At 39.8% G+C, this 21,988-nt stretch overlaps 1 protein-coding gene across 1 annotated transcript in view; it reads left to right on the forward strand.

The window, feature by feature from the left end:
• LOC128738194 (PDZ and LIM domain protein Zasp) overlaps nt 1-21,988 on the forward strand; it is a 195,230-nt gene that overhangs the window by 62,945 nt on the left and 110,297 nt on the right. The window lies entirely within an intron of this gene.

The following is a 21,988-nucleotide window of genomic DNA, read 5'->3' on the forward strand; positions in this document are numbered from 1 at the left end:
ACACCCTAATATGGAAACGGTTTGAGATAGAGGGATTTCGTCTTCTGCAATATTACTCAAAATACTTCAAGCTATAAAATTAATGAAGTGAGTCACGTTCTATCTTTCGTTTTGAAGATAATTTCTGGATCTTGGTTAATTTCAGGGTGACCCTAAAATAGCACATGCCAAAGAAAGGGGCATCTTAAATCAAAATTTTGTTGCTAACACGTGAATAGTCTAAAATCTACGACTACTGAGCAAACAATTTATTCCACCTAATTTGACTTTCTGGACCACAGTGCAATGATAGGATGGAAGAACTCCTCCCTCTCGATCTACGCATTTTATTCTCCTATGATGATTTTCATGCCTTGTTTTGGGCACTCTCCAGAGGTTCTCGTCCACAGGAATTCGTCCTAAGCATCATCATATATATCATTTGTCGGTACGTAAACGATGATTAGGCTGTAGTTGAGCAATTTGCCCTTAATTCTCAACACATATACATCCTAGAAATACAGTTGTTATAGAATAGTTCAAGTGATTGCTAGATGACTAATACAAGTCATAAATAAGTTATTTCAATTACAGTTGGTACAAGCGTATTACTTGGGTGGTCATTTACGAGCCTTCAACGGTTAACTCGTTGCTTTTGCTTTCCGAACATATTCATATTCGGCTGCTCGCTCCGAGACAGACGCTGTTTGAGCCGCTCCTCACCCGGAGAACAGGCGCTCAGGTACTGTTATGTTATGTTTTTTATGTAGCTTAGCTGCTCCAGTAGGTATACATGAGACATTTCCAGGTATAGCCGTCAATCGCTATCGTTTGATATAGATTTAAGAGGTGACGTTAGGTGGGGACTTGAGAAAGACAGAGCTATATTAGACGCTACTTCCATGTGATTCTCCTCATTTCATACCCATATTACGTAAAAATCTGGCTTTAGTTTTCAGATGGTGGCATCAGCCATGTAAAAGGGTTGATGCAACCTTCTGAAAACTAAAGTAAGAAATTACCGGTTGTACTTCTTGTATTGTGATATTAAAGGCTATTAAATTTTCATGCATAAATACTAAAATGGCTCAATTATGCTCGTATTAAGGTATTCATACGAGATACTATGCACTCATACGTGTACCATATTTGCATAACTTATTCAATTGTGACGTGGAAAGTCCCAAAATTAGTTTAATATTCTTCTTTACTTTACTCAGTTTTGTAATGTGCTTTTTTAATTGGGTAATCACCAACCAGCCTACATTCAGCGAATGCTGCATTACCATTTAAAGCTTAACGTGCATATTTTGAAACAGTAGACCGACCAACCGATCTTATCACCGGCTTAAAATCGCATTTATTCTGCTAGCATCAGTTACCAACCAGCGATATGTAACGATTCCAACGATTTCGTTCCCACCATGCTGGCCGACCATTTGTGCGTGACGCCAACGTCCGAGCAAATGCTCAACCACACGGAATTCGATCGGCCGTATCGGCACGTACCGAACGCATTGTTCCACATAATTAACAACCGGTGACAGCATGACCCACCCCACGGAGTGATCTCAGAAAAGAACAAAAAAAATCGCACAGCAAACGTGTCTCAAAGTAATTTTAGCACCAGGTTCTTGGCGTGTTCCTTTTCGAACGAGCCTTCGAACGAGTAGGCAGCGGAGACCGACGGTAGTTAACCCGATCTTGATCGGCCCTTATCCTCCTGGTGCGTTTTAGGGTCAACACAGACCTGAAAGCAGGGAATGACACGAAACTAAAAACAGAAGTGAACGTGATATTTAACTTGAACCGGATATCGAAAAAGGTACACAGGCAAGGTCGGGCTTTGCCAAAATGTATGTACCTACATAGTTCCGTTTCGTGGTTGTAATTTTCGTCCGGGACCAGCCAGCAGCAGGCTTCTCTCATGGGTAGAGTTCACTTTTCTTTCGTTTTTCGATTGTGATCATGACCGTTGTAGTACCGTGGAACTTTAATTTGGGTTTGACATGCCACGATGTTGGCTGCCACACTGCGTGTCGAAGATAACGAATTGTACACGTTCACCGCCAGCGGTGAAATTTTCGGGTGAGCAGCAGAGCCGCCAACGAAGAAGATGCAGATTACGATACGATTTCTGAGAAGTCAAGCAACGGTGGCAAATGAAAGTGAAACATACCTCGTAATCAAATGAAGGGTTTACCGCAAGGTTTGAAACCTCATAATCAAATAAAATGACCACATGCCATGGTACCAAGCCTAGTTCTAACTAACTTGGATAATAATGTATTTGAGCTCCGCATAAGCAAGTGAGTTATTCAAGAAAATCCGAGCTGCTGTAACTGCCCAGTAGTGCAGTGCCCAGCACCTGAACGTTTTATGCTTATGAAAGCATGAAAATTAATCTAGTAAATGCGGGTGTCCAATTTGACGCTTTCTTTTGAACCGTGAGAATCGTCGTATTTTGTCATTTATGTTCGAAGAAAGGAAAACATGTCTTACTGGAGCAAAATGAGCATTCGGTTGTTTATGGGACCGATTTTTCTCGCTGAGAATGATTTACAACCCGGATGAAATTGAAGACGTTGATGGCGCGCAGTTCGATGCCTTTCCTTGTCTTGCCTTGTCTTCGGGCGAGGTATTACCGTGATCCACACCGAGAAGGGCGACCTTTGGCCAACGTTCAATTACGTACGGGCCGGGACAGTCAGTGGAGAAAAAGGTGCACTGCAGTTGCTTAATGCTGTACAACACAGCCGGCCGAGGGAGGTCCAAAATTTCTCCTGACTGTTTATGCGTGCAAAAAGTTGATTACCCACCACTGGTATATTTATGGAACCCCAAACGAGCGACACGGTGGTGCTGGTGATTAAAGCTCGGACGTGCTGCTGGCCCGGTTGCTGATGAAAAGAACACGTCCGGACGATTTGTAGGTTGATGGCAAAGTGAAATGGTGGCGCAGCAGGCCCACAGTCGTCGTATGAATGAATAACAACTTGCATAACCGGAGCAATGTCGGCGGCGGTGCGGCACCGTACAGCTGTATGTACTTTGTTTACTTTCTTAGTACAACACTGAGAAAGAAACAACTTTGAGATATGATTCAATTGCGATCTAAATTGCTGTTAATTTTAGTTATTAAAATGAACAGCCGAAATGGTACCTACCAGGTATGTAATATGATTTTTCTTTTTGCAACACCAACTGTTGTGCTGGTGAAATGTCAACTCCCACCATGTTATTAGACTGACTGACTAACTGCGACGAGAGAATCTATTTCGGTAATCCGGCTGCTGGCCGGTACGTTTGTAACATCCGAAGTATAAAGTATAACAGTCACCACCGGATGCAGATGGGAAAATGTTGTTTGTTGAACAGCGAAAATAAAATAAACTCAACCATTTAATTTAAAGTATACTTTTACAACTGACTCCATTCCTTTCCGAGGCTAGACACCCTGTTATTGTTGTTTGTTTTTTCTTGGAGAAATTCCACAAGCGGCTTTAAAAGAATACCCACGGTAGAGCAAGAACTTTTCATTCTAAGTTTAATCTTGCTAAGCGAATTGCATCGTTGGTTGCAATGAATGCAACAATATACTTTCCCACTGCAAGCATAATTTTGCACGCCACTGTCTAGTAGTCTGCACTGGTTTTCAATCTTTCGCGATCTATTTTCTTTTTGTAGCATGTTTAGAGCGTTAACAGAGAGAAAATGATTAATATAAAATAATTTCGTGACGGCACCTGCATTTTAAATCCGGTCGTTGCTCATTTTCATTAGCTTTGAGTGCGATGTTTCAAATTTCGTGATTTGTTGAAACCCTGCTAGGGAAAAAATACAAATAATGTTTCATTGTGATAGTAATTTAATAGTAATAAGGCTTAGATCATTTAATAATGGGGCAGTTTCGAATGCGTACTGTTTGTTAACCGGTCTTTCAATCGAAGCGAACGATGAAACAAAGGTAATCATGTTAATGCTAAAACTGAAACAAACCATTTATCGATATTTCGAAGAAATTCTTTCACTTTACTGTTGTTGATACCACTTATCGGGCGGTACACAACTTTTTCAGTCACGGTCATGACCAACCGGTTCTTCGAATTCTTCATCCGACCAATTTTGCTGGTGACTACTCCCTTCATCCGCAGCTTCCGTTTCGTTATCACACAATACTTCTTTATTGAACAGATCTAGGAATAATTTAGTAGACTCAACTCTTTTGCGATGAACTGAATTGCATTATCGTTGTACCATTGTAGCACACCCTTACTGTAATGGCAATTGGCTAAATCTGCCCGAAACGTAACTGGACCGTCATGAGACTTAATCCTATGGGTTAAATCTGTTTGTTGTGACACTCACTTCTGTATACTTTCAAATGCATAATCTTATCCGTTACAAAATACATTGGTTGTCTTGCCAGCGCAACAGATCCCTTGCCCAATCATAACTTTCTTTCGCGAACTTATCTGCGAAAACAAAGCTTACAACGAGCAGAAGTCTGCAGAATGTGATCCCCGGGATTTGATTGAAATCGGCTTTCTCATCCTAAGTTTCATCGTCAGCAAGACACATCCATCGCGTTTCGTCAGCATCCGTTCGTACAGCTTACGAGACCGAAATCTAACCACTGTATGATGTTAGAGGTTTCGGCTGGGTTCTCTACACTTGTGGCCTTTCCAAAGACGAATTCGTTGCATAGTACAGTGCGCAGTGGTTCAAAAAGGTGAAAAGTGGAACTTTTTTCCCAGCGTTTTTTGCTTTCATTTTAGCATTTCGGGTCTTTAGCACTTTTGTTCGTATAAATACCATCCATAATCTGGAAGAGTTAAAAGTTAGTTACGGCTTACTGTGATAAAAATAAGTAAATAACCTTTTTGTGCTAGTAGTTAGAGACATGTTTTGTTCGGTAAAGTTGTAGTAAATGTAAAAGCAAGCAAAATTGCTGAAGAAACAATGATTCTATCTCTATTCGGTGCAAAATTATTGAGTATTTTCTTAAAAAGTAATTTAAAAATTGGTCTTTCATTCTTAACTTTTGTTGGTTGCATTTTACAAGAACACATTTTCTTCTTGTTGTTGGGCCCCCTGTTCCTGGTGCCGATGGGGTTGTTGAAGAGGACTATTTTCGTCCGGCATCCTTACGACGTGTACGGCCCACCGTAGCCTGCTAACTTTCGCTTGATGTACGACGGGAGTCTTCCCAAGCAGTGCCTGTAGCTGGTGATTCATACGCCTCCGCCACTCTCCGCTTTCAGTTTGTACTCCGCCAAATATCGTCCGCAGCACTTTCCGCTCGAACACGGCTAGGGCGCGTATGTCCTCCGTAAGCAGCGTCACGGCTTCCAGTCCATAAAGAACTACCGGTCTAATAAGGGTTTTGTACATTATTAGTTTTGTGCGGCGGCGTATGCATCCTGGTCGTAGCATTTTACGAAGGGCAAAGTAGGTCCGATTTCCCGCGTGGATGCGCCGCTGGGTCTCCTTACTAGTGTTGTTGTCCGCGGTCACCAACGATCCCAAATACACGAACTCCCCTACCGCTTGAGCCTCTTCCTTTCATGTATTTGGTCTTCGACGCATTTATTTTTAGCCCAATTCTCCTAGACTCCGCTTTCAATCTGTCGTAGATTGCCTCTGCCGTCGCAAAGTTCCTGGCTATGATATCGAAGTCATCTGCAAAGCCTAGAAGTTTCGATGCCCGCTCGTCGGATCCCCGATGTTGAAGCGATGTTGAACAGCATGCAGGATAAACCGTCACCTTGTCTCAACGCTCGTCGCGTCTCGAAGGGGCTTGAGAGTGTCCCAGAGATGCGTACGAAACACATCACTCGATCCAATATAGCTCTGATTAGTCGCGTCGGTTTGTCCAGAAAACCGTGTCTGTGCATTATCTGCCATAGCTTGTCTCGATCGACTGTATCGTATGCTGCTTTGAAATCAATAAAGACGTGATGCGTGGGCACGTTGTACTCTCGACATTTCTGCAAGATCTGTCGGATCAGAGATGCCAGGTGATTTTTTGAAAAGTCTTCACGAGTCAAGGAAAAATGTCTTCATTTGTCTGCTTTCGGCTTTCCGCCCATTTAAATTGCATGGTGAAGACATGTCTTCACATGTCTTCAAGTGAAGACATTTCACTTTTTTGTAACAAAAATGTCTTCAAAATGAAGACATGTCTTCACTTCTGGCATCTCTGTGTCGGATAGTAAAAATTTGGTCCGTAGTTGCGCGAGACCCCATGAAACCCGCCTGATAATTCCCTACGAAACCTTGTGCTATCGGTGACAACCGGCGTAACAGGATCTGGGAGAGTACCTTGAAGGCGGCGTTTACCAGCGTAATACCACGATAGTTGCAGCAGTCTAGCCGATCACCCTCTTTATAGATGGGACAAACCACTCCTTCCATCCATTCCTCCGGTAGCTTTTCCTCCTCCCAAATCTTCGAAATAACCCAGTGTAGAGCCTTTGCTAGCGTTTCTCCGCCATGTTTATAAAGCTCTGTCGGTAGGCGGTCCTTCCCAGCGGCTTTAGTGGTCTTCAGCAGCCCGATTTCTCATTTGACTTCTTGGAGATCACGTGCTATGACATAACTATTTTCCATGGGGGCTCCTAGGTTAATTTACGTTCCTCCTACTTCTGCGACTTCGCCATTGAGGTGTTCATCGAAGAACTGCTTCCACATTGCTCTAGGCAATTATTGAAGCACTCAAAATACACGTTTTTGCAGATACAGTGGTATTTCGAATTTGGCATTCCTTGATTTTGGCAACAAAAGTATACGTTTTTGGCAACACAAAATATTTCACTTCCAAATATATGCTAAAATATCAGTCAGTTTCCGCTTGCAATGATTCAATGACGCTTTAAATAATGAAAAAATCGATTTTGGCAATACAGTGGACCCCCGTTTGTTTGAACGATTCCTCATGCAAACTAACGGGGTTAGTTTTGAAATTGAACAACTGACAACTCTACATATGCTGGAACTTGTGTGATCTGGTCGCCCTACTCTTTGTTATTGTTTTGGTGGTTTGATTCAGTTGGAAGTTGGAAGCAGCGAATATTTCATTCTCCGATCGAATTTCTATCATAATCATTGGGAAAACGCAATGTGAAACAGATTAAACATGCTAGATCAGGACAAACAAATTGCGTTTATGAGCATTGTCTGCATAAGCAAATGATGTCATGTTGAGAATGACATTTGAACCATTTTTAATTTGCACATTGTGCAAACCAACGGGGTGCAAATTAAAAAGTGTTCAGATTAAAAGCGGTCAAACGAACGGGGATCCACGGTATAGGTGACACGCATTTGTTGTCAAATTCAAAACCCTACTGTAATTGCAAATCTGTAGGACATTTAATTGCTAGATTATCGCAGAATTAAGCTTTATTTTTTCTTAGCTTCACAAACCTATCAAATAAAATTGGGCAAGTGTATATACAAGATCAGTGCTTCACATTGAAGCTTATGTCACGTAGGGTGTCTAACATCAAATTGCACCACGGAAAAAACGCTGTAGAAAATTACCCATTGGGTAGTAGTTTAGAGTGTATTGTTTACACTCTATTTTTATCACGGTCAATTTTTCGACTCTTAAATACCTTTGGACACTTTACTTTTTGTTCTAACAACAAGTATAAAATTATCTTCGTGCCCACCGGTTTCGGGTAAGTACGTTAGCACGATTACGTAATTGAAGTCAATTTTTCGAAAATTGGAAAAAATGGCGTCACCCGAAAAGCACCTTCGCGAATTTATTTTGCGCAAGCACCTGAAAAATCCTCAACTCTCAATTAATGAAGAGACTTATGTCAAGGCGGACTTCCGGCAGCTTCCAGGGCTACTGTACTTCACCGCCCAACACAAGTTGGTGTTTCGGAGGAAGTAAGGATACAAGAAATGCATCATGTGGCAAACGATTATGTAGGCGATTATGAAGCAGGCACTACAGAAGCATCCCAAGGAGGTCAAGTCTGAGGAAGACATTTTTGTATTAGTAGATAGAGACATGGTTTCTTCGGTAAAGTTGTAGAAAATATTAAGCCAAACAGCTTTGCTGATAAAATGACATTTCTATCTCTATCCGATGCAGAGTTATAGAGCATTTTCTTAGAAAGTTCTTTAAAAATTACTTTTTCATACTTGATTTTTGTTGGGTGCACACATTGCTCTAGACAATTAACGGAGCACTTAAAACACATGTTTTTATAGACGATTTAATCTAATTTAATTTACAGAAAATCAAATCTCTACGACCTTTTCTTACAAAGTTATTGCTTATTTAAGTTCTATTTTTCGTAAACTGCATGAGTCAATAGGGTATAATGAAATCAGTTCTAAACTTTAAAGTAAGATCAAGTACTATAAACTTGTATAGAAGTTCCTTGTCCCCATCCATTCTTATTAAGGTACGGAAAGCATATGTTTTAATAGATTTTTAATTGCTTCAATGTTTATCCAGCTTTCTGTAAACGTATGGTGTTCCTTTCGTTTCAAAAGCTTACAGTTACAAAGTTTATGGAAGCTGTAAATTCACTTGCGTTTTGTGTTTTATAAAACGGTTTAACAGTGCATGCACGGAAAGAAATCTGATTCCGATGCCAAAAATAAAATCATGAAATCATAAAGTTTGAATTACTGTGAAATCATGACTGAACTACCATATCAGGCAGCTCAAAATTATGAATAATAATTCGTGATCTTATGTATTGTTGAACCACAAGAAGTTGGTGGTATCATGATTATTATTCATGGCGTATTTTCATAAAGCATAGGTTAGAATCCGGAAATCATGAATCATTTTACGCATTTTACTTCTGCAAAAACGTGTGTTTTGAGTGCTTCGATAATTGCTTAGAGCAATACCGCAATAAATTAAAACCCAATTGTTAAATAATTTCCAAAGAAAAGGCTTAACAGCTTTACACCTGATAGAGATAGAAAACTCATAACTTCAGCAAATTTGTTTGCCTTTACAGTTTTTAGAACTTTGCCGAAGAAACTATGTCTGTGTTTTCCAACACAAAAAAGTTATTTTTAGTAAGCCATGAGTAGCTTTTAACAGTCTCAGATTATGGGTGATATTCCAACGAACAAAAGTTCCAAAGTTACTGTATTAAGTTTAAGTTTTTCCACCAAATCGTAGTCCGTTGTATTGGGATCAACCTCGACGTCCCGAATAACACCCGACCGCAGTTTACGATCAAGAACTCAAGGGCTTTTAATATTTTTTGCGATCATTAACAATCTGTGAATATTCATTTTCAGTTCCAAATAACTTGAATTTATTGCCGAAAAAGTCAAAATAATTTCACTAATTTAACTTTATTGGCGATGATCCGTTATCGATCTTACTTCGAATTATTTATGGTCCTCCAATACTGTCGATCCCGGGCTGCCGTTCTCCTGGAATTTACCTGGAACACCAGCTGAACGTACATCATCTGCGGCCGCGCACATTCGGCCGTCGGGTTTCATATTTTCCAAACCCGAACCCGACCCGGGCCCGCAAGTTTTTTTTCTGTCACACCCGGACCCGTCCCGAATCCGAATTTTCATAAAACTCACACCTCGATCAAAATATTGCCAGTTTGTTTTCGTATTATCAACGTTCAAACTCTGAAGTTAACCTGAAATTTTAGGTTTTTATCACCCTTCTATTTCTATTTGACTTGCGAATATGTCTCAAGTTTTCTATGAAACCGTGTAAAAAGCGAAACTTGGATCTTGTTTCATAAAGTTATAACGATATCAAATAACTAAAAGACAGTTTTTAAAAATCTCTATAGTGACATCGAAAATTATGAGCTTTTCAATAATTCGACACAAAAGATAAAATTTGTTAGGTATATAACTTGTAGGTTAGGTTGTTAGGTTAAGTAACTTGACCATTTTCTCACTACACAAACCGACCAAACCCGAGCCCGATCCAAAACCGATACGCCCGAGCCCTAACCCAACTAGTTCGGATTTTTTCGGGTTTCGGGTCTGAAAACCCGAGACCCCACCAACTCTAGCGCACTCTACGGCACGTCAGCTGGTTACGTAATCCGTAAAAAGGATGTGTTTTACTTCGTAGCTTACATCGTTGACACATATTACGACCGTACCATAGTATACGAATTCCTCCACTACTTCATATCGTTCCCCATCCAGCTTCACCTCGGCAGCAATACCATTGGGATTTCCACGGCCCGTTTCAGTAACTGTGTGCTTTGTTTTGGCGGTGTTAATGATAAGCCCCAATCTCGCTGCTTCCAACTTAAAAGACTTAAAAGCCTGTTCCAATGTTCTACAGTTGAATCCGATGATATCGACGCCACTCGGAAAACCAAGACAATTTTCTGCCACAGCTCATTTCGTTTGACTGAATCGTACGCCGCCTTAAAGTCCACAAACAGTTGACGACTCTGCATGTTGTACTCCCGTAACTTGTCTACTAACTGACACATGGTGAACATCTGATCCATCGTGAAGCGGCCCTCATGAAAACCAGCTTGATACTCGCCGACGAAGTAAAGTCACACTTAGCGTCTTAGTCTACAGAATAGGATACGGGAGAGCATCTTATAGGCAGAATTGAGTAATGTCTCAATAGTTTCTATACTCGAGTTAGTGTCCTATTTTAAAAATGAGGTAATGAGGCCATCCAGCCAGACCAGTGCCAGATTTTGCCGAAGAAAAACCCGTAGTTTTACCATGTTATAATCACCGAAGCAAAGCAAAAAGCAAAGCCTAGAGACTACATTCCGTTATCGCAACTTGACCTTCTGTTTTTATACGACATACTTCGCAGCCAGCTGTTAGAGTACAGGACAATTGCAGGGCCAATTGCTACGATCCTATTGACTCTAGCAGCCTCTCCCAGTCGAGGTTTGGACATACGACGACTGGCTTATTAGGCCAGCATCATACCTCGAGGCCAACTTGGAGGCCGAAGCAAGACTTATAATTTTGTTACAAAACCAAAAAAGTTGTTTTTCTACCGTGTTTTGTGGCATTTTGCTTGCTCGTGAAAGGCTATTTTCTATAGCCATTTGCAGTCTATTTTGATTGCTGTTTTGCTGTGTTTTATCTTATCACCTTTTTTGACATTTGTGTTGCTTCTTTTGGCATTTTTTCAACGTACTTTTGTTGTCTTGCGTGTTTTCACCTACTTGTCATCTCTTTTCCGTCATCTGTCCATCGTTTTTTCGTTGTTTTTTGATCACATTTTCGTCATTATTTTTGTTCTCTTTTTGTCTTTGTATTCGTCGTCTTTCGTCGTATTTCTGTAACCATATCCTGGTCTGGTTACCATAGTTTCATAGTTTTTCGACCACTGTTTTTGACTGTTATTTTCTGTCGCTTTTTTCGGCGGCATCTTGTTCCTTTTGTCGTAGTTTTTATTGCAGTTTTTGCGTCTTTTAGCCAACGTCTTTTATCGTCATCTTTTCAACGTCTTTTACCATAGTTTCCCCTTCTTTTGTTTTTCTGTCACTTTCTTTTTCATCGAAATTATATGTGAGACTATTCAATATAGGGTGTCGTGTACTAGTAGTTTAACTGTCTAAACACTTGGGCGCAAACCGAGAGAGTGTGAGTTAGAGGCTCACTCAGCAATTGAACTACGCAACATATTTTTGGCCTTATATCGAGGTTCTGCAGTTTCATCCAGTCTACCATTCTTTCCACCAAGCGCTCCTCCAGCTTTAATAAAAATAGTTTATGTTGGACAGAGTCAAAGATACCTAAAAAAGACGAAAATATTTCACCGTTTTGTCGTACTCCGTGTTTACCTCTCCATTCAACCGTTTGGAAGTGCTTTGTCAGTAAGCAGATTGCCATCACTATCGTTACAGGTACGGTAAAATTCCTGCACCTCACCGCTTTCTAGCAACTCTGTATATCCGTATAACTACCGTATATTGCTCTTCTGCGCCGGTGAATACTTGCTCCTTGTACACGCGTTTCTCAAACAGTGGGTTCTTTTTTCCGCAGCTCTAGTCTCTCTGTGCCTATTTCTGTTCTGACGCGTAGCCGCGGTGAGTATGCAATTACTAGCTACTGGTGAGCATGCACTAGCTACACTCAAAAAAATCGGCACGTCAAGTTTACGTGAAAACACAGGTAATTCTCATCCATCACACTTTTCATGTAACATTCACGTGAATTGTTGGCAACTCGCACTCATACTAACTAGTTTACGTGCGGTCCCGGTAAATTTTATCAGCTTTTCCATTAACTAGTACATGAAGTTCATGTAAGTTGCTGTACAGAAGTTTACATGATTTTTCACGTGGATGTCACGACGTGTCATTTTTTTTTGAGTGTACTTCTACTGGTTCTTCTCATCTGTCACTCTCTGGCATTCGGCATCAAACGCTGTTGCATTATTTTCCACTCGCTGTGCTTATCACCTCTCTCGCAGTTGTTTCAATAACACCACCCATGCAACAATGTGAGTTTTATTGTACTCTTATGGTGGTCTTCAAGACCAATTTTGGTCTTAAATGCCATCATAAGAGTATAATAAAACCCATATTGTTGCTTGGGCATGGAGGTTTCTCAACAGCTCAGTTATATTTTCCTGCACGGAAGAGTCTTCCTGCTATTCTACAATTTGTTTATCAAGTTATCTGACGTATTCCGCTACTACGTCATCCGCCGTCAACCGCTGGATGTTGAATCGTAAAGTCATCTCAGGGCGAGCCTGCGCCGAGTTCGACAACCTTGTACGAATCTCACACATGACGAAATAGCGGTAAGAGTCGATATTTGGTTCTCGAAAAGACTGTACATCGATGACATCTGAAAAATGACGACCGTCAATCAGGATATGATCGATCAGGGAACTAGAGTCACCCTTATAGGGGGATTCACGGTCACCTTAATAGTGCAGAAAAATGCGCTATATTTTATTAATAAACTTCTCCAGAACACCACCCTTGAAAAATTACTTGTTTTTTACTCAGTTGCCAATGTCCGCTCTTTTGCGGTTTTGGACCACTGTGCCCTGGCAAGGCTCTCTAAATATTTACACCAAGCTGAAACTGATACATGTGCTTGTAAACTACAGCTGTTGCGAGCACCACACAAGCGCTCTTGTGGAGCCGGAAAAAGTGGCCAAAATCGGTGTTAAATATAGTATAACAAAGGTAAAACATAACAATATTCGTGATACAATTATGTACAGATGTCAGCATCCTAGCTAAAACTCCAGCGCAGCGCCACAGTAAACAGTAGCAAATTAGTACTAGTATTAGACTGCATTGAAGACAAGCATCAGTTATGATAGTTGCATCCCATAGAGTTACATAGCGTTAGAGGTACATTTAGGCGGTTAAGTCATAAATTCCGATTAGCTCTGTTATCCCTTTAAGCATGGAGGGGTTTACTTACGATATTTTTGGTTTTTGGATCAATATAAATTTTTTTTATCTCTCGAGATACCAAAACCAGTGCATTCTACACACTGCGATAAATGTTCGCTAAATTTAGCAACCTACACAATTGTGTGGGTTCAGCCTTATCTAATACCATTGCACTATGGGCAAAAACGAGTCGAAAAAACGGACGCAATTAAGATATGGCCTGCAGGCTGATAAAATGTAGGTGATCTTATGTAAAATTTTCCGGAGAATCGCATGGTGTCCACCGCTTTCCTGTTTGTCATCGGGAAGTGCCCTATTTTGCTCATTTTCCCCTATTTATAACATTTTTTACCCTTTTTGGACTATACCAAGCCAGGCTTTGAAAAAACAAAACATGAAAGCCTAATTATTTTGTGTAAAGAAGTCCACAGAATTCAACAGGGTTGGCCCCGTTTAGTTTAGAGCGAGATCATCGCTTCGAGGCTCATAGACTTCAGCTTCTGAAGCAGCGGAACGGTCGTTACGTAGCTATGGAAATACACGCAACTTTTTGTAAGTTAAGTTTTTACTAACCTTAATACAACAGATATACCAGAACGTCCAGATTGGCTTAAAAACATTCAAATGTTGTTCCAAAAATTTGTCTTAGAAAATCCCGTAGTTGAATACATCATTTGTCACACTTGTTTATTACTTTACAATTTATAAATGACCAGTTTTAGGTTCCGGTAGTACTCTAAACGGAAGTTCCGTAGTGTGGAGCATGAACGAGTGCTCTACAGTATAAGGTATTCATTCTTACTGACTCAAAATGAGATGGCAGCAGTAGATTTCGTTTTATTTCATCTGTTACTTATGACATGAAAAAATAATCCCACTGCGATCTGTAATATCTCCGGGAAAATGGATCCAAAATTTGCTTATATATTTTTTCATTGAAGGTCAATCTAAGGTGGTTCTTTGAAGACAAGTTGTATAAAAATCGGTCAAAAAATAGTAAAGATAGAGCAAAAAGTGTAACGGCACGTACACTAATTTTTGAAGTCCCGGCGGGAACGTAAAGGTAAAAGTAGGTATACAATAAGGCCGAACCTACACAATTGTGTAGGTATGAAAAGCAATGTGCATAAGTCAGTGGTAAAATTATTTTCCGTAAATTTTTAATTACATCAATTAGAAATACTTATTACCAATATTTTTTTATCTAAGCAATTTCGAAATACGGATCTAATAAGAAAATACGACAGATAAAACTTTTTGCTGTTTTCACAAGATTTTGAAGACTAGACAATAATTAATCCAAGCACAAAAGAAAACTTCTTTTCAGCTATTTTCTATTTTTTCTACGAATTACGATGTTTACACAAGAGATTGGTGCCATATATGTAAAAGTACGACGTTTAGAACGGACAGGAAAACTTTTTAAAAGTAGTCATGTCTCACCTACACAATTGTGTGGGCTCGGGCTTAAAGGGTTATAGTGAATCCAGATTATCACATCAAAAAAGTGTTTTTTCGCACAAAGAATTAAGAAACAATAGGTTTGGTAACCTTCGATTTACTCTCAATTAGACGCATGGTGACGCACGCGGACTACAGCTAGTTAAATAATAATTTAAGTTTTAGTTCTATGATTTTTCGTTAAATTCCTGTCATTGATAAAAAATGTTATTATTCTTCTGATTGGTTCCAGTAACGGAAGACGGCGAAGGACTTTGAAGTTTTCAATTTAAAAATTGGAAAAACTATCAACATTTCAGTTGAGCAACGCTGCTGTTTTCATCCATCACAGTCGTAAACCATTCTCACACAAGCAGAAGTTCACACAAAACACGTTCAAAAGAAAGGAAATATCTGCCATCGAATCGTGCCGAGCTGTGTCTGTATCTGCAGGAGCGCCTCTTTAATCGGTTTAATTTGCCGCAAAGTGGATTTGAAAAAGTGCATCCAAACAGGCGAGTGCGCATGGGTAGTAAAAAGAAAGACATCAAATGTTGCTTTTAACTGTTGGTAGTGGGGGGAGGGGGAGAAAGGAAGTTCCGAACCGGGAGATCATCGAAAGCACAATAGGACTCATTTAGAAAACATTTGCATAAGTTAATTCAAGTTTTGCAATTTCCACCATCCACACTCTAATGTGTTTTAAAAAGAGCTATATATTCGCGTCCAACTTCACTATCTTAAGTACTTTTCCCTTGCCAACATTATCCACGTACGTTCGGTTGAGTACACATCTTGAGTAATTATTTAAGCAGTTCACAGTTTGTTAGTTATATCCGAATGAGGCCACCAGCAATGGCTTAACTGAAGACATCCACTCCAGCTTGGTGCAACCACGAAAACGATTTTATTCAAGAAAAAAAAACAATCGATTACATAAGTTCGTTGTCCTCTCAAAAAGATTCAAATGCAAAACAGAAACGACTTACAGCCTTTTGTGCGCAAATTTAAATAAGTAATTTTCACCTAAATGCCATTCAACTATGACCACAGAAGGGTCCCCGTATTGGCACATTCCATACAGCACTTTCCGGCTGCGCAATTACCTAGCCAAATGAACATCAATATCGTTTGGCCCCATCGGTTTGGCCAGTCCCGAAGCTGTAAAAGGTTTCGTGCTAAGAAGCTCTTTCAGCGAGCGTATCAATTTGAATATTCGAAATAAACTCCCGGTGACCGGTGACCGGATTCGAAGGGTCGGCGGCACTTTCCATTTCCACCCGCGGCATTTGATTCTGTTCCTCGGCTCGGCTCGACGGCTCTCCCCCGCAAGGCACAGTCGATCACGGCTCACACCGCTCATACCGGGCGCAAGTTCCTTCGGCCAACCTGTGACCGAGACTTTGCGGGCTTTTCTCTCAAATGAACTTGCTTCTCCGGCCGCTGCCGGTTGTGGGATGTGAGGGTGCGCAGAATGCAAATTTTGCCTCGTTAAGCCGTGATTTTGCACCTCCTCGGATGAAACGAAAACGGCAAGATACCGGGTTCGAAGAATGTATGCAGAATTGTGCAGCAGCGTGCCTGAATGGCATCAATCTGCGGTGGCTATCCTGCGGTTATTAGGACGGGAAACATGCGGTGGATCGTTACGAGTGGCACAAAACCGTATAGTTTTGTTATGCCTATGTTTGCCGTGGTTGTGAAAGTTGAGGAGCTCGCGAAATACACTACCGGACGAGTGAAGTTCAAACTGTTCAACAAACATTAGAGACCGTAAATATACTGATCAGCAGTCCGGACAGCATCATCAATATAATATATTCGTTCATTGAAAAAAGACGAGTCTTTAATTAGGGCAAAACCAAATTAAAAGTCAGGCCTGTGCCAATAAGCTATGAAAAATAACAACAAATGTTAAAAAAAAGTGTCAGAAAAATTGGACTGTAAAAAATTATTATGTGTGGTAGCAAACAGTCCGTAAAATTTGGAGCACGTGCTAATTTGAAATTTCAGTTCATTTTATTGAATCATTTAAATCGACATCCGTTGTACAGAACAGCTGTGCTTTAGTAGGTATATTTTTCCACTAATATAAGCGATGATGAGCAGTGCGCGAAAAATGTACCGATCCTTCATAGCACCGAGCATATTTTCGCGTACGTGTGGTCTGCTTTCCCACATGTAGGAAAAATGCGAAGATGCACACAAATACCTAGCGTAGTGGAGCTTACCTTTCTCAACAAATGGCCTACTGATGAAGAGGAAACACGGCAGCAGGTGGACGGACGAGGACGTGTGAAGTGCTTTCCACATTAATAACTAACGAGACTCAGCTAGGAGAGCTTGCTTCGCTCCTTGTTCAATGTCCCCCCGTTCCCCCCGCCTCTCGTGCTTGATCCACGACTTCGAGGGTTTCGTGTGCCTAGATAGTTCATTATAACGCTAAATGAGATAAATATATGTGATCATCTTGTGCAACTTCACCGCTCGCCGTGACGATCAACATCATCATCGCATCGTCCACATTAGCATCCGAGCAGCCAGTCCATTGAAGGTGGAAGCGAAGTGAAAATACCTAATGTACTCGAAGAAGCATAAAGCTCTCCGAGAACACGCGAAAATAAACGTATACGGGAGCCTAAAAATAGCACTTCGCAGAAAGGAATACGAGGTGTGATGTTTTGGGAGCGGATGAAGCAGCAGGCAGCAAGTGGGTGGATTCGGATTACCGCCGACTCGGGCAGCGATGCAGGTTGAGCTGTCGCGTGGGGAATCGAGAGGGATAGTTTGAAAGTGAAAAAGAAGCAAATAGGTAAAATGTGACAAACGAATGCCAGAACGATGTATTGCTCGATGTGGGTGCCAGACTCAATGTCAATGCTAGGTGGGAGCGTACCAGAGCTATATAACAGCAACCCAGAGTATGATCCAACAGGTCTCAACGGTGCGCCCGTTTTCGTTCAATGTTTTTATATTTAAATATTCAGATCGCGGCTGGGTGCTGTTGATCGACAATTCTATAAATGACTATTTTTATTTTCTTGATAACATACCTGTTGCATGGAATCACAGCAAAATTCTAGAAAAGGTTCAACAACCTGGCGAGTCAGTCGGCGGCGTGGCCGGACAATTTAAATTGCTGAAATACCTTTCATCTGATTATCGCCCGTAATCTGTTTTCCCATGATGTAGGCATCTATTCCCACCTGGCGCTTCTAGCCGCATACACAAGAGTGCACAACGGCGGTATACACCACGGCAATCTGCGCACAATTGTCCGAGGATGGAGCAAAGTGACGCTAATTTCATCTTGGTAACATCAATTTAATTTGCACCAAACCGTGAAAATAGACACCATCCGGTGGAAAGAGTCCGAGTCCGTTTGCTTGCAAGACCGCGAACACAAAATCAACACAACAGAAATCGGTGTGCTCGCAGTGCCTACCTACCTGCCCGCGCGCCGCCCGAGGCCACCGGGGCTACAGACGAAGACTAAAAGGGTTGAACAATTGTTTCACATCCTGTCCGAGGAGCTGGCGAGAGTACCAGGGTACAGGAAGGGCACCGGGCAGAAATTACATTCACTCGTTTTTATTTTTGTTAGTTGCTATGCCCGGCGGCGGATTGCAGGCAGAACATTTTAATCGCTCCATTCAATCTTGCGCGTCGCTCTCCGGCGCTTTTTACCGTGTCCCGGAGAGATCGCCCATTAGATCGCGACTGGAAATTTTGCTGTTCGCCGGCCGGCCGGCAGTGATATTGCATTGTTTTAGTTGAAGGTAATTTTTACCAATCCTGTTCCATGGATTAGGAAAGTAGTTCTGGATGTTAGACATTGAAAATCCTGACTAGTTTCTGCAAATTGCAAACGTTCGTCAAGCGGTTTTTGTTTTGCCTTTCTACTATATAAATATATAGTATAAAGGTATAGAAATCACTTGGAAAACCGGAAATGGAAAGAAGGTCCTGCGGGCCGAATGTTATATACCATTCGACTCAGTTTCGAAAACTGAGCATTTTCTGTGTGTGTGTATGTATGTGTGTGTGTGTGTGTGTGTGTGTGTGTATGTGTGTGTGTGTGTGTATGTGTGTGTGTATGTGACGCTTTTAATCTCACTCACTTTTCTCGGAGATGGCTGGACCGATTTTAATGTTCTTAGTGTCAAATGAAAGGTCTAGGTGTCCCATTGGTCGCTATTGAATTTCATACTGATCGGACTTTTAGTTCAAAAGTTATGTATAAAAATACGAAAAATATGGGACTTCATTATCTCACAGGTCTCTTAACCGATTTGAACAAAATTGATTGCATATGAAAGAGGAGCCTTGCAAACCCTTAACTTCCAAATTTCATGACGATTGGACTTGTAGTTTGAAAGTTACATAAAGAAATGTGAAAAAATAGTATTTAAAACATATTTATGTAACATATAAGCATTAATTTAATGAAAAACATCACACATTTTATGATTATTTGAAAATTACTGCTGAGATCTATCAAACGAAACCAAGTTATTTAAAATCGGACGCTTCATTCAAAAGTTATTCAAACTTTAACACTTAAGCACCGTATATTAAACCGTTAAAACGTTTGAAATCAAAACATATCAATCAAATGTTGATTGTATTCAATGTATGAGATGTGTGTGATGCATGTATGTATATATGTATGTATGTATGTATGTATGTATGTATGCATGTATGTATGTATGTATGTGTGTATGTATGTATGTATGTATGTGATGACAATTTGCAATGAAATTCAAGAAAAGTGAGAAACATGTCAATTGTCTGAAGTTTTTGAAGCCTCTTAGTGGAATACGAACTCTGAAATTAAAGAAAAGAAAAAACTTTCACCGACTAAATTCCACTATTTAATATTTATTCGCGACAGATACGTATACGCTTTGAAATAAGACACTGATGAAGCCTGCACGTCGTAGGTGAACTACGTATCTGTTGCAAATAAATATTAAATAGTGGGATTCAATCGAAAAGTTTTTTCTTTTCTTTGATTTCAGATTTCAATTGTCATTTTCTTCACTTGCTGTTACTCACAATTGTACAAGAAAAGCAAAAAGCGAAGAAAAGCAGTTTATTTAAGCATGTAGGTATAGGGGTGTATAGAATCAAAAATACTAGTGAGTTGATTTTTCCAAATAAACTTGTACAAATTTCAAACAAATTCTGCGCATCAATAGATGCTCTTTTCAATCAATAGATACTAGAGCTTAGAAATGTTATATGAAAAATAGGAAGTAAACGTTGCACGGTAGACATTTGGTAAGATTTGTTTTCGTTAGTGATATTTTAAAGGACAGATGTCATGTTTTAATAAATAAATCAAAAAAAGACAAGCACTGGAAATCATATCGATCGTATTTCCCATTCTCAAGCATGTTTATGGCGCAGCTTTGGCACTATTTTTCGACCTCATTTTGTTTTCCTAACCCTCTAACATTGTAAAAACGATGCGATCAAGCTAATGACTATCTTTTCATGAAAGTACATTCAAAAGAAGGTTAAGTTTTGATTTTCAGGCAAAAATAATTATCTGAAGGAGCGCTAGCTAAGAAATAGTTCCATTTCTCGTTTTCATATCTAATGCTCTATTCAGTAATTTTTTTTAATTCAGATATATTGCAAAATTGAAGCCAAGCAAACCAATAGTAAAATTTTGAGATCAATCATTTTGTTGTAGATATCCTTTTTCTTCAAAAGCGAAATATAATAATAATTTTTCTGAACTCTTGTTTTTCAAAGATGCTAACATTTGAATGCATGGTATTAATATCAAAATATCAAAAAATCTGCTATGAACAAATACTTCATATTGTCAATTCAAAACAAGTTTCGTATGTGGCTCTGAAGCCCGAAAGTTAAGGCCGTCTGTAGACCCGTTAGAGGGTTAATTTCTAATTTTCTATATATATTCATTCAAGTCTGTAAAAAATATCTTTTGTGTTTACATTATTTTTCTATAAATATTATAAAACTAAATAAGGTGTTCATCAAGTAACATAAATGACGCTTACATGTATTTACGCACCCAAGGAAAGAAAATATAATTATTCTACACAATGCGTTGTGAATTTTACTGGCAAATAAGGATTTTGAGGAATACGGAACGGATATTTAAAAATATAGTCTAATATAACATCTATACATCTACAATTAAGTTCCTGAGAAATTAAATAATGATTATTGTGGCAGTAGAAAGGCTAGGTCACGCCGCTAGGTGGATTAATTCGGGTTTTTATTGACAAATTTTAAATTCAAATGATTCAGTGTCTGAAAAGTACAGAGTACAAAGTGGTCGCCGTGGACGTTCAAACGAACTATCAATTCGTCAACTTCATCAACTAGAGTCAATGTTTACCTTAACTCTATATATTTAGCATTGATTTGTTAGTTGATTTTTCCGTTGAATACTTTATATCAGGTTTTTCTAGGTGTTTTGACGTAGGATTACGTCTCTCAGGAAGATAGCTGGTACAGTAATTAAAAAAAAAAACAAAAAAATGCGATCGTCACAAAAAAATTAAAGATTTTGAACGCTAATAGCTCTGCCAATTATGAATAGATTATGGTGATTTAAATACCAATTGATTCATAATAGACGTAGCAACTGTGGGACATTTTTAATAAAATTTTCATTTTCAATCACTACGGAAGATGCTCCAGTAGTTGTGGAAACTCGAAAAATTAACGTTATTGTTGCAGATTTTGGTACAAGTTTGATACTTACCAAATGATACTGATACTGTTAGTTCAATGCTGATCAAAGTTGTACATAAATATGCAAAAATAATGGAATATTTCGAGTTTACTCCACTACAGGTACTACCACAACTACTAGAGCAGCGTTTCCCAAATGGGGGTTCGCGAACCCTCAGGGGTTCGCCAAATCTTTAGTTCGCTGCACAATAGTATAGGGAAATCCGTCAGGGGGTACGCGAACCGAAAAAGGTTGGGAACCGCTGTACTAGAGCATCTACCCTACATAGTGAAAATTGACGAAAAATTTCAATGTCAAATTTTCCCATACATTTTTTTCGTGATTACCTTGTTTCACAGGCAGGGATGACAGTTAAACACACCATCTACTTAGTGTGGGGGCTGTAGCCGTAATGTTACCGAGTTTGCCTTGACAAGCGAGCGGTCGTGGGTTCGAATTTCAGTAGAATCAGGCCATTCGA

Source organism: Sabethes cyaneus, chromosome 2 (assembly GCF_943734655.1).
Source record: "Sabethes cyaneus chromosome 2, idSabCyanKW18_F2, whole genome shotgun sequence".
Taxonomy (NCBI): domain Eukaryota; kingdom Metazoa; phylum Arthropoda; class Insecta; order Diptera; family Culicidae; genus Sabethes; species Sabethes cyaneus.